A 12112-nucleotide genomic window follows, 5' to 3' on the forward strand; every position below is an offset into this window, starting at 1 on the left:
TTCTTAAAAATAAACAAGTGACTAGATGAAGAGCATTACTGATCCCTGCAGGTAACAGGAACAGTTTTCAAAGAGAACACCATCACAATAGTTACAGTATCAGATGTGAAGTGAAACCTCACCTACTGGTTTCCTACTTGCACATTTAATGGAGTTGTTATGTGCAGACAACTGTGAGGAAGAAATTAGCTTTGAGAAAAATAAAAAGGGAGCTTGAGGATCCAGAAATTAACTGGGGGCGGGGGGGGGGGGGGGAGGCAAAACATTAAGCAGACTCTGTGAAGAAGCACAGATGAAAGGAAAAAGCCCAAATGCTAGCAACACTAGTAGCATTCGGCAGACCATTAAATGCTGAAAATATCTCTATAGTCAACTTGTCTGCAGTATATAAGGCTGTCATCTTCTGCTGTTTGGAAAGCTGTAAGAAGCCTGCTCTGCATTACTTTCCTCTATCAGCCTCTGAAGCCACCAACATTTAGGGGCTGTGGCAAAGTAGGATGAAACCAACTTTTAGCTAACACACTAATTAACAAGTGAGTTTCAAGTTAGATATTGTGATTTATTAGTTGCTTCATGCACTCTCCTACCCTGCTCCTCTCTGTGCTTACACATTTAATACTTCTCAGGGCCAAAGTGAAAAACCTCCGGATATCTATAGCTGTAGTGCTGAGATGACAAGATTCCCTTTCCATCAATATGATTATTGGCACTGACTTAGTTAAATTAACCTTGATTTATGCTGGTAGATTAGTGTAAATTAACCCTAGCAGAACCAGAGGTCTAGAAGGGATTTCCAGAGGACATTTAGTCCATCTACCTGTGTAAGAGAGGACTTACATAGGTCATTCCTGACAGACAGAGGTCTAGCTTATTTTCAAAGCGTCAGAGACTCACCTCTTCCAGGGAATCTGCTTCAGTCCTTCACAATTCCTTAGTATCAGATTAATTACTAAAAATAAAGTGCCCTGCTTTTCTCTTGAAGCAGTTTAGCCTACAGCTTCTTGTCTTAACTGCTCAGGATCAGGAAGACCAAATCATTCCCTTTTTCCTTTGCAGCAGCTGACAATGTTTTGGAAGAGATGTAGTCTCCCCTCAGTCTCCCTCTCCTAAGGATGAAACCCCCTCAAATCTTTCCTGGCACATCAAGTCTTCTAAACCTTTGATCAGTCTTACTGCTTTCCTTTTCATACTCAACCGTTGCCCAGCTCAGTCTTGAAGTACGCTGGCCAAAAGCAAGCGCTGTGCTCCTGTTTGCTGGCACAGAGCTGTCTGCAAGGATTACGGCACTTGCCATAGTGGCAAGAGTCCTGCACATACATTTGATGTGCCTTTTCTGCACCAGCATTGTTTATTCACGATCAGCTTGTGAGCCATCAAAATCTTTCATCCTTATTGATAAATCAACTACACACATAGTATTTGTTCCCCAACCTGTTATAACTATATAATAACCTATATTAAGAGTTTATTACAATACATAAATCTATATTCAGCAGAGGGACAATGCGCCATCCCAGCTGAATGGCAAGCTGTTTGTTTGGGGTTTTTTTTACTGCATCTCTAGCTTGCAAAGATCATGCTGAATTCTAATCCTGGTGTGCTCACAGCCTTTTCCAACATGGTGTCAGCTGCAAATTTAAACTGCATACTCACTCTTCCATCAGCTAGATCACATACAGAAACAAAAGACACGCACACAAAATAGCCCCCTCAGAACCTCACTCAAAAACATCCTTCTATCAGTTTTCCAACCAGTTTTGTACCCCAGTATTTTCATCCATGCCATCCATATAAGAGTGCATATTAAACAGCTCCAAAATTCAAACCAATCTCAGGGTGCTGTCCTATTTTAGTGGGAAATTAGATTGGTTTGAATCTCTTACATCTCAAAAAAATCTACACTGCCTGTTACTCATCCCTTCAGTTTCTTCTAGGTGCTCACAGATTGTTTGTTTGGTTATTTGTTCCAGTGTTTTTCCAGGAACTGAAGCTAAACTGACAGGTCTATAAATCTAGACCTGCTTGTTAGCACCATTTTTGTACCGATGAGCTCAAACCTGTGCACAGTACTCCTGGGCTCTGCTCCAACAGACCACTTTAGCACACATTTAATTGAAAGAGTGAGAGACATCTGTGGCTATAGAGGGGATGAGTCACATGCTTAATGCTACACGTGTGTTTGGAGGTTTTTCTAGTTCCTAAGAATGGATACATTAAAAAAAAAAAAGGCATAACAAAGATGTGTTTTTATACAATGCTTGTGACTTTAAGAATGCAAATGCCAACAAATATTAAATATCAGTCTCCATGGATGACTGAAAAGCAGGAATCATACTCTGTTACCCTGTGGTCATCTCTGGTATGATGACTTCTTTTGCTATTGTGCTGCTTTATTATCTAGTTTTGTTAGATCTTTTTCAAATCTTCCTTATCTTAATATCTGTTACATTATACCTCCGGCAACTTTTTCAGCCTTATTAGTCCTTTCTTCTAGACAGTTAATGAATTGATTAGACATCAGTTAGTCTGTCATGAACTGCCATTGACACCTCTCGTAGCAGGTTTCTGTGCATTTCAAGTGTATTTTTATGCTTCTGAAAGACAGAGTACTGACAGCTCTGGAGAGCTAGACTAATCTCACTCCTAGGTCAACTCTGCCGAGATCAGTTCAAACCCACAAAGCTATTAAACCCCACACTTCCTCTCCCAACTTTACGATTACCTATAGCAACATCCCAGGAGGAAGCAGCATATTGAAAATGGTCCAACATACGATGGGCTCAGCACACAATGGTGGGGCTCAATAGGAGTCTTCTACTGCTCTCCGTGCTCTCCTCTAACTTCAGGAAGCCTTTCCCAATCTCCACGTCAGACATGTAGCTTAAACACAGCCCTGGATCTGACTGATGATGCTTTATCAAATGAACCATTTACACCTGTTGAGTTGCCTGTGGGCTTGACTCTCCACACTGATAGTCACTCAGCTCTACTCGATGGGACTGCCAGTCCACTGGCTAATTGCCATTTGAGCAGAGTCACCTGGCTAATCAGGTGCTGAGCCTCAGCACCTAACACCCCTCTATGCTTCCCTCTGCTCAGTTTCCCCTGTTTCTATTACTGCCTGCTGCTTGCTTCTGAGCCCATGATGGATGTGGCTAGGCTTTCTTCCATACCTCTTCTAGCTAATTCCTTCGTTCTCTCCACACAAGTCATTTCCTCAGACTAGCAAAGGGACCTCAAAGCACGCTGCTTATCCCAGACTAAATTTAGCTTATGCATACAGAATTGGGGAGGAATTCCAGCTACCAGAGCTCTCTTGCAAGTTAATTATTCTTCAAAGAAGTTTTAGGCAGTCCCAGAGAGCATCTAACTATTGATTTTCTACTCTAATTTCCCTGCAAAATGTAATCATTCTCCTCCTGTCTCGCACTGTCACTTGTCTCTCAGAACAACCTGGGAACAATAAAAGAATGGAACAGAAGGCACCAAGAAGGGCACTGTCAAAAAATTTTTTTTAAAAAAAACAAACTCTGTACAAGCAGAGTCTGTAAAAGCAAACCCAAGAAATGCATGTAGACACTGCTTAATATTCATCAGCCAGTGTACTGCATAACTGAAACCCAAATGTAACTGTTATGAAAATTCAGGCTAGAAGGAAATCAAATGGAGACAGCATTCTAGGGTCTTGGCATTTCAGAGTTTCTCATTTCTGGATTTCTAGCATAAACATACCACAGAGGGAAATGGTATTGAATATATTTGTTGCTTACAAATGGCTACATTTGTATATAAATTCACTCCTTAAAAAGAGAGAAGGATTTGGCAATAAGATACTCCAAGGAACTGGCCTAGTATAAATCTTATTGCTAACACATGATTTTACGGAACAACAACAAAATAAAATTGGAATTGTGACCAGCAAGTCTAAAAACCCTGTTGTGCAATATTAAGCTGTTTTTTTTTTCTCCAGCTCCCTGTACAACAAAGCACTTGATGCATGATTAACTTCATGAACATTCAGAATGACTTTTGACTTCAAAAATTTAGCACCTTTAAGTTTACCTGCATTCTGAATACTGAGTATTTAAGCACATGCTGACTTCTATGCTGCTGTTTAATTCCTCTGTGTTTGCTACAAAATCCAGCCTACTTAAGGATACCATCGAACAATTCTTCAACTCTGCCAAGTGAATCTGCCTGCTGAGGGATGGGCCGTCTCTAGAGGGGCCAGAACCACTTTTATTATAATCACACAACACAGCAAGGAAGATAGGGGCTTGTTAGGAGAGACCAGGGGAAGTAGGTTAGGCATACAGCAGTACTACTTTGCCCACATCTGTGCTGACAAAACTCTGTCATGTAACTTAAAGTCACTCCCTGAGTATTTTTAATCAGGAAAGGGCTGCACAAAGCCAGTTCAAGAAGCTGCGTTTGGGTCTCTGTTGACCCCTGCCAAGTCTCTGCTCTTCCCTTGTAGTACAGGCATGACAGGGTAAAGAAATGATTTTGATTTCTTCCATGTCTAGGATTAAAACCCTGCAGGGCTAGGGACAAATGTTGGTTCTGAGGCTGCACTATCCAAACTTGAGCCTGGTTTAATCAGATTTTGCCAGCCCCTTTCCTCTAGATGTCAAATGACAGTTCAGAAGGGGAAATGAAATGGTTTGGAAAGTAGAACACAAAATTACAGTTCATGGTAGGGTTTTTTTCTCATTTTCTTCAGAAATTTTCAAGTCCTTCCTATTTCCCTTAGGAAAATAAATACTTATTAGAAGGTATTTAATGAAAGAAAGGAAAAAGCTTTCCTTGACTTAAAGAAAAAAAGTAGCTGAGAAAATTTAGGTAAACTGTGTCCTGTTGCTGCTGCCAGGCAGAGAAGTTGGCGCTCAGAAGACAGCTCCTTTTGTATGTCAACACTTAGCTATGCATCCTGGCATTCATTATTTAACAGCCTCCATGTGACATATAGCTTTCAGAAACACAATATTCTTCAGCAAGCCAGATAAGAACTCGGCTTCAAAACATTCCCATTGCTAACTGAGCAATGGCTTCGATTCTCACTGATCTGAAACATGACTGTGTGGACGTCCCTGTGTACTGTCAGAGCAATGCCAGTGGGCTCTGCTAGAAAGGAAGCTGGTTTCAGAGATAGAAACATCATCTCAGAACTGAGCCATTCTGTGGCATGTTGTCTGAATTTGCGTCAAATTCCTGTTCCCTGTTCTTCTGGCACCCTTGGAAATCTGCCAAAAACAAAAAACAAATGCCAGAGGAAGGGAATGGCCAAAATCCACATGCAAATTTTATAATTAAAACCTTAAATCCGAACTTCCAAATCCAAGTGCTTAAAGTTATGTTTTGACATCCCCGTAAGGAGCAATAAAAATGACCCAGTTTAGAGTGGCTCTGAGCAGCTGGGGTCCTGTCAGTAGGCCTTGAACATTCACTGCGCTGCTCCAAAGCCTCTCCTTTTCATTTGGGGCCCGTTCAAAAAGTGGGCATTTGCATGATGGCAAGAAGAAAGCAGAAGGACCTAAGCAGAACCCAGCACTTTAGGATTTAAAATACATCTATTTTCACTTTCCCAGCATTAAGAGGACTTTATTCTATACCTTTGGGCACCTGCATGCCAGGAGATGAGGGCAAGATGCACAGATGCTGCAAGCCAAAAGAGAAGATAAGCTGGGAAGAATCCAAGCTTCACCCAGGAGCAGAGTGACAGTTCAGTACATTGTGGTTGGGAGGGTGCCAGTCCAAATGATCTCCTACACACTGCCTAGGCTGGAAAGATGAGCCCCCATATTTCTGTAATAGCGCAGTTCCAGTTTCTTACCAGTACTGCAACCATTAGAGGAGGCAAAGATCTTGAGTCAGGGAAACTGCTCAGCTGAGGGGTATGGGTAAACGCACAGCTTCTGAAAAATGGGTCCTGTATTTTCTCATAAAAGTAGGACTATATGAGGAGGCAGGGAAAAGGGATTAGAAACTGCCCTGAAGAATAACATTTACATCCTGTTACCTACAAAACCTGGTCCTGCCAACCATGTACTCCCCCTCTGGGCCCAGAAACTGGCCTTATGTGCTGTCTCACTTACTGAAGGGCCTTACCAGGAAGGTAGCCCTGTGCAGTTGCTCAGAGACAGAATGCTTGACAGCACTTCTAGCAGCTGGAGATTGAACTATATCAGAGAAGCCAAGCCTTTTTTCCTGTGGGCTTTTACATTCCAGGAGGAAACCAGACCTATTGATTAATTCCTTCTGCTTAATGTGAGGTTTGGGATCAGATGCAGGTGGGTGAGTAGTAGTTGCTCTCTCTCGAACCATTCTCTGCAGGACTCAAATTGCATCAGTGGGCTTAGCAGCAAATTTCAGTATCTGTTTCTTCTATTAAAAGCCCTTTCACTGTCTACAATACCTCTCCCTCTCCTGCACCCCTCCAACTCTACCACGGAGTTGACTTTTGACTTCTATTTTAAAAGATGCAAACCTTCTTGTATTTCCATCCTCTGGGCTTTTCCTTTTTTTTTTTTTTTTTTTTTTTGGGGGGGGAGGGGGGGGAGGTATTAAACTTGTCCTGCACATGAGGCAACTCAGACTTGTAAGCAAAGCAACGAGGCTTCTCTGTCACACTCGGTCTCTGATTTGCTCTGAGCCCTTAGGCTACTTCTCCTCCACTTCCTTACCCATCCTTGTGCCCTCACTACCAGCTAGCACACTGCTAAGGAGAGGCAAATGATACTCAAAGCAAAATCACAGAGTAATTTCCACAGAGCTATTTCTAGTAGAAAACGGTGTCTAGACTCCTCCAGTTTGGACCAACCGGCAAATTACGTGCCATGTTCTGGGTTGTCCTTGAACAATCAAGCACAAGGGCAATAGGACCTTAAAGCACCAGACCTCTGATTTATGCCCTTAGCTAGTAAGTTATGACAGTAAAACTATCCACACCTTCACTTGTACCAGCATTAAGTCCTTAGGACACCATTTTGCAGGCTGACAGACCTGTGTGCTTATCCAGCAGGCTGATGGCTGTGGCTGGTCATCACCTAAAAGCACAATCTGCCATTCATGTGAACGTTACTTTACTCTAGAAAGATGCAGCCATCTGGGGTTATTTGGTTGCTAGCCTCACCTAGGTCTTTGACCAGGATGAACAAACATATGTCCTTCTGGAGCCTGTAAGTTGATGGCACCAAGGAGCAGAGAAGAGAGATAGTGCTTTATGCTAAGTCAGAGAAAGAGCAGCACCCTCCTGTGCTCATGTATATTTATTGCACTGCAAACTCAGAGCTCTTTTGCCAATAATCAGCACAAGTTATTTTTTTTCTGTCTGCCTCCTAGGTCTCTTTCATTGCATCCCCCCTCCAGACTGTTTTCAGGGATGTAACCCTCCTGCTATACCTCTAAAACATCCCAACTGGCCTGGTTTCTCTGTGGCATTTCCATGCTTGTCAGCATCTGACCTGCTTCCCCCCTATCAGATCCTGCAGCACAGGTGAGAGCTGGCACATCTGCATGGCATTATCCGAATGCTTAAATCTTGTGCAGGGTGTGCTGGCCAGGGCTGCAGAGCAGAGGCCACTTTTGCCTGCAGAGGGAAGGTGGCACATGTACAGGGTAATGCTCTTTTCCTGCAGATATAAACAAGGCCCATTTTTCTACTGCACAGGCTGCCATCTCGTGGGCATCGTCTGGCACATGCATTTTCCTGGAAATAACAACTCCCAAGTGCACATAACACGGCACTGTCAATATTCTGCTCTGTTGATCTAAGCAGACCACAAACCTTCAGTTCCCTGGCTTTGGAAGATTATAGAGGAGCAGAGATGACGGAGTTGTTCAGCTTGTAACATGGTTGGTGGGATAGATTTTCCATAAAAATAAGAGCTTTAACAGGCAAATCTATAGGTGCCAGTGCTGAATATTAAGGTCAGGAACAGCAAGCTCAGCATACTTCTCACACAAAAGCTAAAACCCCACTGCTTAGGTTACTGTATGATCTCCAGGCTACTGCTGTTCCATCATTGCATCGATAGAGTGCAGTCAGGCATCCAAAAGTAACAGAAATCTTTGTATTGACTTCAGAAAGTTTTGGCTCTAGTTCAGATTCGCAACAATCAGAGCTAGCTTAAAAATTGCTAATGGACCCTGGTGCTTTCATGAGAACCCTGTCCTTACAGGGGTAAGCTATGCCCTCGGAAAAGAGGGAAGGTCCTGGTATTTTATTACCAATCTTTTAGAATATAGCAACTTGAGTCAGGTTTCACGTTTCCACCCTCTTCCATTTTAAGAATTTGCAGTCAAATCAATGTAAATGTGTTCTCTGCTTTTTCAGGCACTTATTATACAATATTAATCAAAATTTCAGAATTACTGAAAGTTAATTCTGGGCAGATTTGGAGTAGGATATTTAGGGCTTGGGTAAAATTCTTCTAAAATTTGCTAATGCTTATGCTGGATCAGTTTATCACCATTAAATTGATTTTGTACCTACTTTGATGCCACTGGAATTTCCCAACAGTCCAACAGTAAGGGCTTTTCATCATATGGAGATGCTCGGGAAAAGCCACTGTGTTTAAACATATGCTCTTTCTCAAACTGAATTAACTTTTAACCAGAGATAAATCCTAATCTCATAATGTTGTGCCTCTTTTTCAGTAACCCTCAGGTTCAAAACAGTCTACCTGATGAATCTAACTACATCCGCATTGCATGGCTAAAGTGAAAAGAAAACCACTTTGATTTCAGCACTGTCTAGCTCTGGTCACCAGGAAGAAAAGGAAACTTGATCTCCCCCCATTCTTATCCTCCACCTCCAATTGAAACTCTCAATTTGCTACACTACAGTAATCCTTCCATGATAGAAATAGGTATCAGTCTGTGTGGAGAAGCAGTCTAAGCATTTTTACTCCCTTTGGGTCATTTTCCGGTACATTTTCAAGTCAGAATCATCCAACATTTGTCTTGCAAGTTAGAAATGAGACAAAACAGTGTTTAATTTTTTGTTTGTTTGTTTCTGGAATATAGTAATTGGAAGGTATAGGGTGGCTTTTCACTTTCCACACTGCCCATGCACAAGGATACACCAGCTGAACTGTGACATATCTGTCCCTGAGCCAGGGGTGTTCCAGTTTAAAGAGGATCAGTCACTTCAGGTTAGAGGAGAAGGTAGATTTTCCTGCTTCTAAGAGAATTTCCCTCCCATCTCCCTTTGTTTGTTTGCTGCTACTCCAATACTGCCAGAAAGGACTTAATCCTAGGGATTTGATAAAATAACTTCTGACAAATGGAAGACTTCATCTCTGGAATAGACTGGACATTGTACACAGTGACAAGTATTTGAAAATATTTCACAGGTAGAGATATTCCTGCCTTGCCCTTTAAAAGGAAGCCATCTCCCTTTTATGACACACTGAGCAATACACGTGGCATCCTAAATCTGTTTTGTCAACTGAGTCCAGGGTTTTTAAAAATATGCAATAAGATTTTAATACAGCTCATCACATTATACAGAACCAGACATCCTGCTTAGTCTTCAAAGACTTGATATTCCCCATGCACAACCCACGTGCAACTGCTCCTATCTAATTACATGCAATGACAACCTTCAGTTGGCTCCCTTCCTTTGACACCACAGCAGAGCATTCACTGGCTGAGTCCTGAACTAGGACGCACAGCTTGCCAGGTCTAAAAACTGCAAGCATTTCTGTTCAGAATGTCTTTGGCTGTCTAACTGCACCGAAAAGATACTATTTTAATTTTCTTCCTGGAAAGCTAGTTTTCCCAGTCCTGAAATGCTTGCTTGCAGAAGCAGATTCGATTTCAGCTTTTTGGATAGTTGCAGCAAGCAGTGTCATTTGCGTGTTAGCATTAGAAGGCAGGAAAGTATTTTGCTGAAATTCTATCCAGATGGGCTGGTCAAGATGAGTTTCATGTTTCTTTCTGTTAGATAAGCATCATTTTCACTGTACCAGTATTAAAAAGTGCTAGCTAAGGTCAGCAGCATGCTGTGCTATTCACTGTACAATAGCAAGAGGCAAGCTAAATGGTCTGGGGTCTGAGCCAACAAGACACAATGGATGGCAAACTTTTTGCAAACTTTTGCAAAAAGCAAACCTTCCACACTGTGAAACATACTGGGTGACCTAGAGGAAAGGTTTAAGCATAAGTTTCACAGGTTGCTATTCCCAGAAAGGCTCTCAGGAAAAGTAGAAGATCCCTGGGTATGTTCTAGGTGCAGACTTGTTCATATACTCATCATTACCAGCCTCCTCACCTCCTTCCTGAAAACCCAGACGTTTGCTTAAACTTGCTACAGGAAAACCACAGCTGACTTGAATGACATATGAGGTACGTTGACATACATGTATGTATGTGAGTTAGGAATGGAATAATGTAAACCCAGAGGAAAATCATTCCAACAAATAGAGAAATTCTACTGCACATAGTGTGCACTGTAGACCCAAGTGGCCTCATTTTCTGGACTAGGTAGTCATGAAGTTGTTTCTAACTGTGAAGGACACAGTTCTAATGCATAACTTTCAAGCTAAATTATTCTGTTGCTCTGACAACATACTGCTCCTCTTCTCAGATGGGAGTGTGCCACATTTGTGTGCCATATTTTTTAATATCTTTTGAAGTTTATTTGGAATAGAGACAGCATAAGATTCAGAGGTTAGTTGGGTCACCTTTTATTCTTCAGGAGAATGGTTTTGTCACTGCCTGTGATCTTTGTATTATTAACGGGACACGAAAGCTGAGAGAGTAGACTGGCAGACGTGGAGAGGTGGGTAGGAGGCGTGGAGGAGGTGAATCTGGAATCCCTGCCTATCTTTTTATGCTGGAGGGAATGAGACAGGGAAGCTGGCTGGAGGACAGGCTGTTATCAACTCTCATGATTTCGAGGGTTGCATAATATTTTTTAAATGTAAAGACAAAGCTTTGTGACTCATGTAGTTGCAGAAGACTGAGTGATCTTTTGAAGGCTAAAAAAGGGCAGTATCTCCCCGTGTGATGGAGCATGATCAAATAAATCCTACTGAGGACAAGTATCTGGGTATCTTCTTTGGGGTTTAACCATTCCACTTCCTACTTTGTCTCCCAGCAGCAAAGCAAAACCTCCTTTTCCAAGCCACTTGGGGCTTTAAGTCCTATTATGCAATGCCTACAGGAGACCTAAGCAGTGTAGAAGAGAGGGCACTGAAGAATTTAAAGCTAAAGTAAATCTAGACAGATGGGCAGCAGACAAGAATAAAGACACATGAATGCCTCAGCCCATGGAAAAGAGATTTTAAATAATAATTATTCCCTTTCTCCTTAGAATGCCATTCAAAACACTCCTTGTCAGCGCAAAGGGATCCCCACGCAAGTGTGAAACATAGCTGATTCCAGGGTCCAGTGCCATTTCCGGACACTCACGGGCAGCAGGGTACCACCGGTTCTGAAACCTCTCTGCCACAACCAGATACAGGGGCTATTTAAGACAAACTACTAAATGTGCACAAGGCTGACAGTGGAGCTACAGTGATGCAGGTTAAGCAAATATTTAGGACCACCCCTGTGCATGTCAAGTCCTGCTGCTTCCTCTGCTGCTGTGTATATGTCAATGAATGACTCTGGCCCCTTTGTATTTTTCACAAGCCAACTTTAAATCGCAATTAATAAAGGCATCTGGTTCTTTCAACCATTTCATTTTACTCAGAGGAGGCAGATATGACATACTATCCCTTCCAACAGCTGCTTGGAGAGCTTCTCTGATGAAAGAAAGGGCACAGAAAACACCGCCTAATCAAATTTCTCCCGTCATCTTAGCTCTCGGAGATCTTTGCTCAGCAATGTATAACTGTCATTTTAGCCTACAAGAAACAGACATCTTCCTCCACCATGGAGTGTCTATAGGCACCCTCGATACCGCATAGCAGACACAGACCTGGGCCATAAAACCCCCACATCAAGTTAATACCGTAACATAACAATAATGCAGCTGTATTAGCAATGCCCATCCCGCCGATCTAGAAATACTCGCGGTGCTTTCATTTCGTGCCCTGTGGCCAGGCTGTAGCGACGGGACCGTGCGAAACCCGGTTAAGCAGACAGGTCGAGCTGTCCGTGG

The sequence above is a fragment of the Accipiter gentilis genome, chromosome 5 (assembly GCF_929443795.1).
Source record: "Accipiter gentilis chromosome 5, bAccGen1.1, whole genome shotgun sequence".
Classification (NCBI taxonomy): Eukaryota; Metazoa; Chordata; class Aves; order Accipitriformes; family Accipitridae; genus Astur; species Astur gentilis.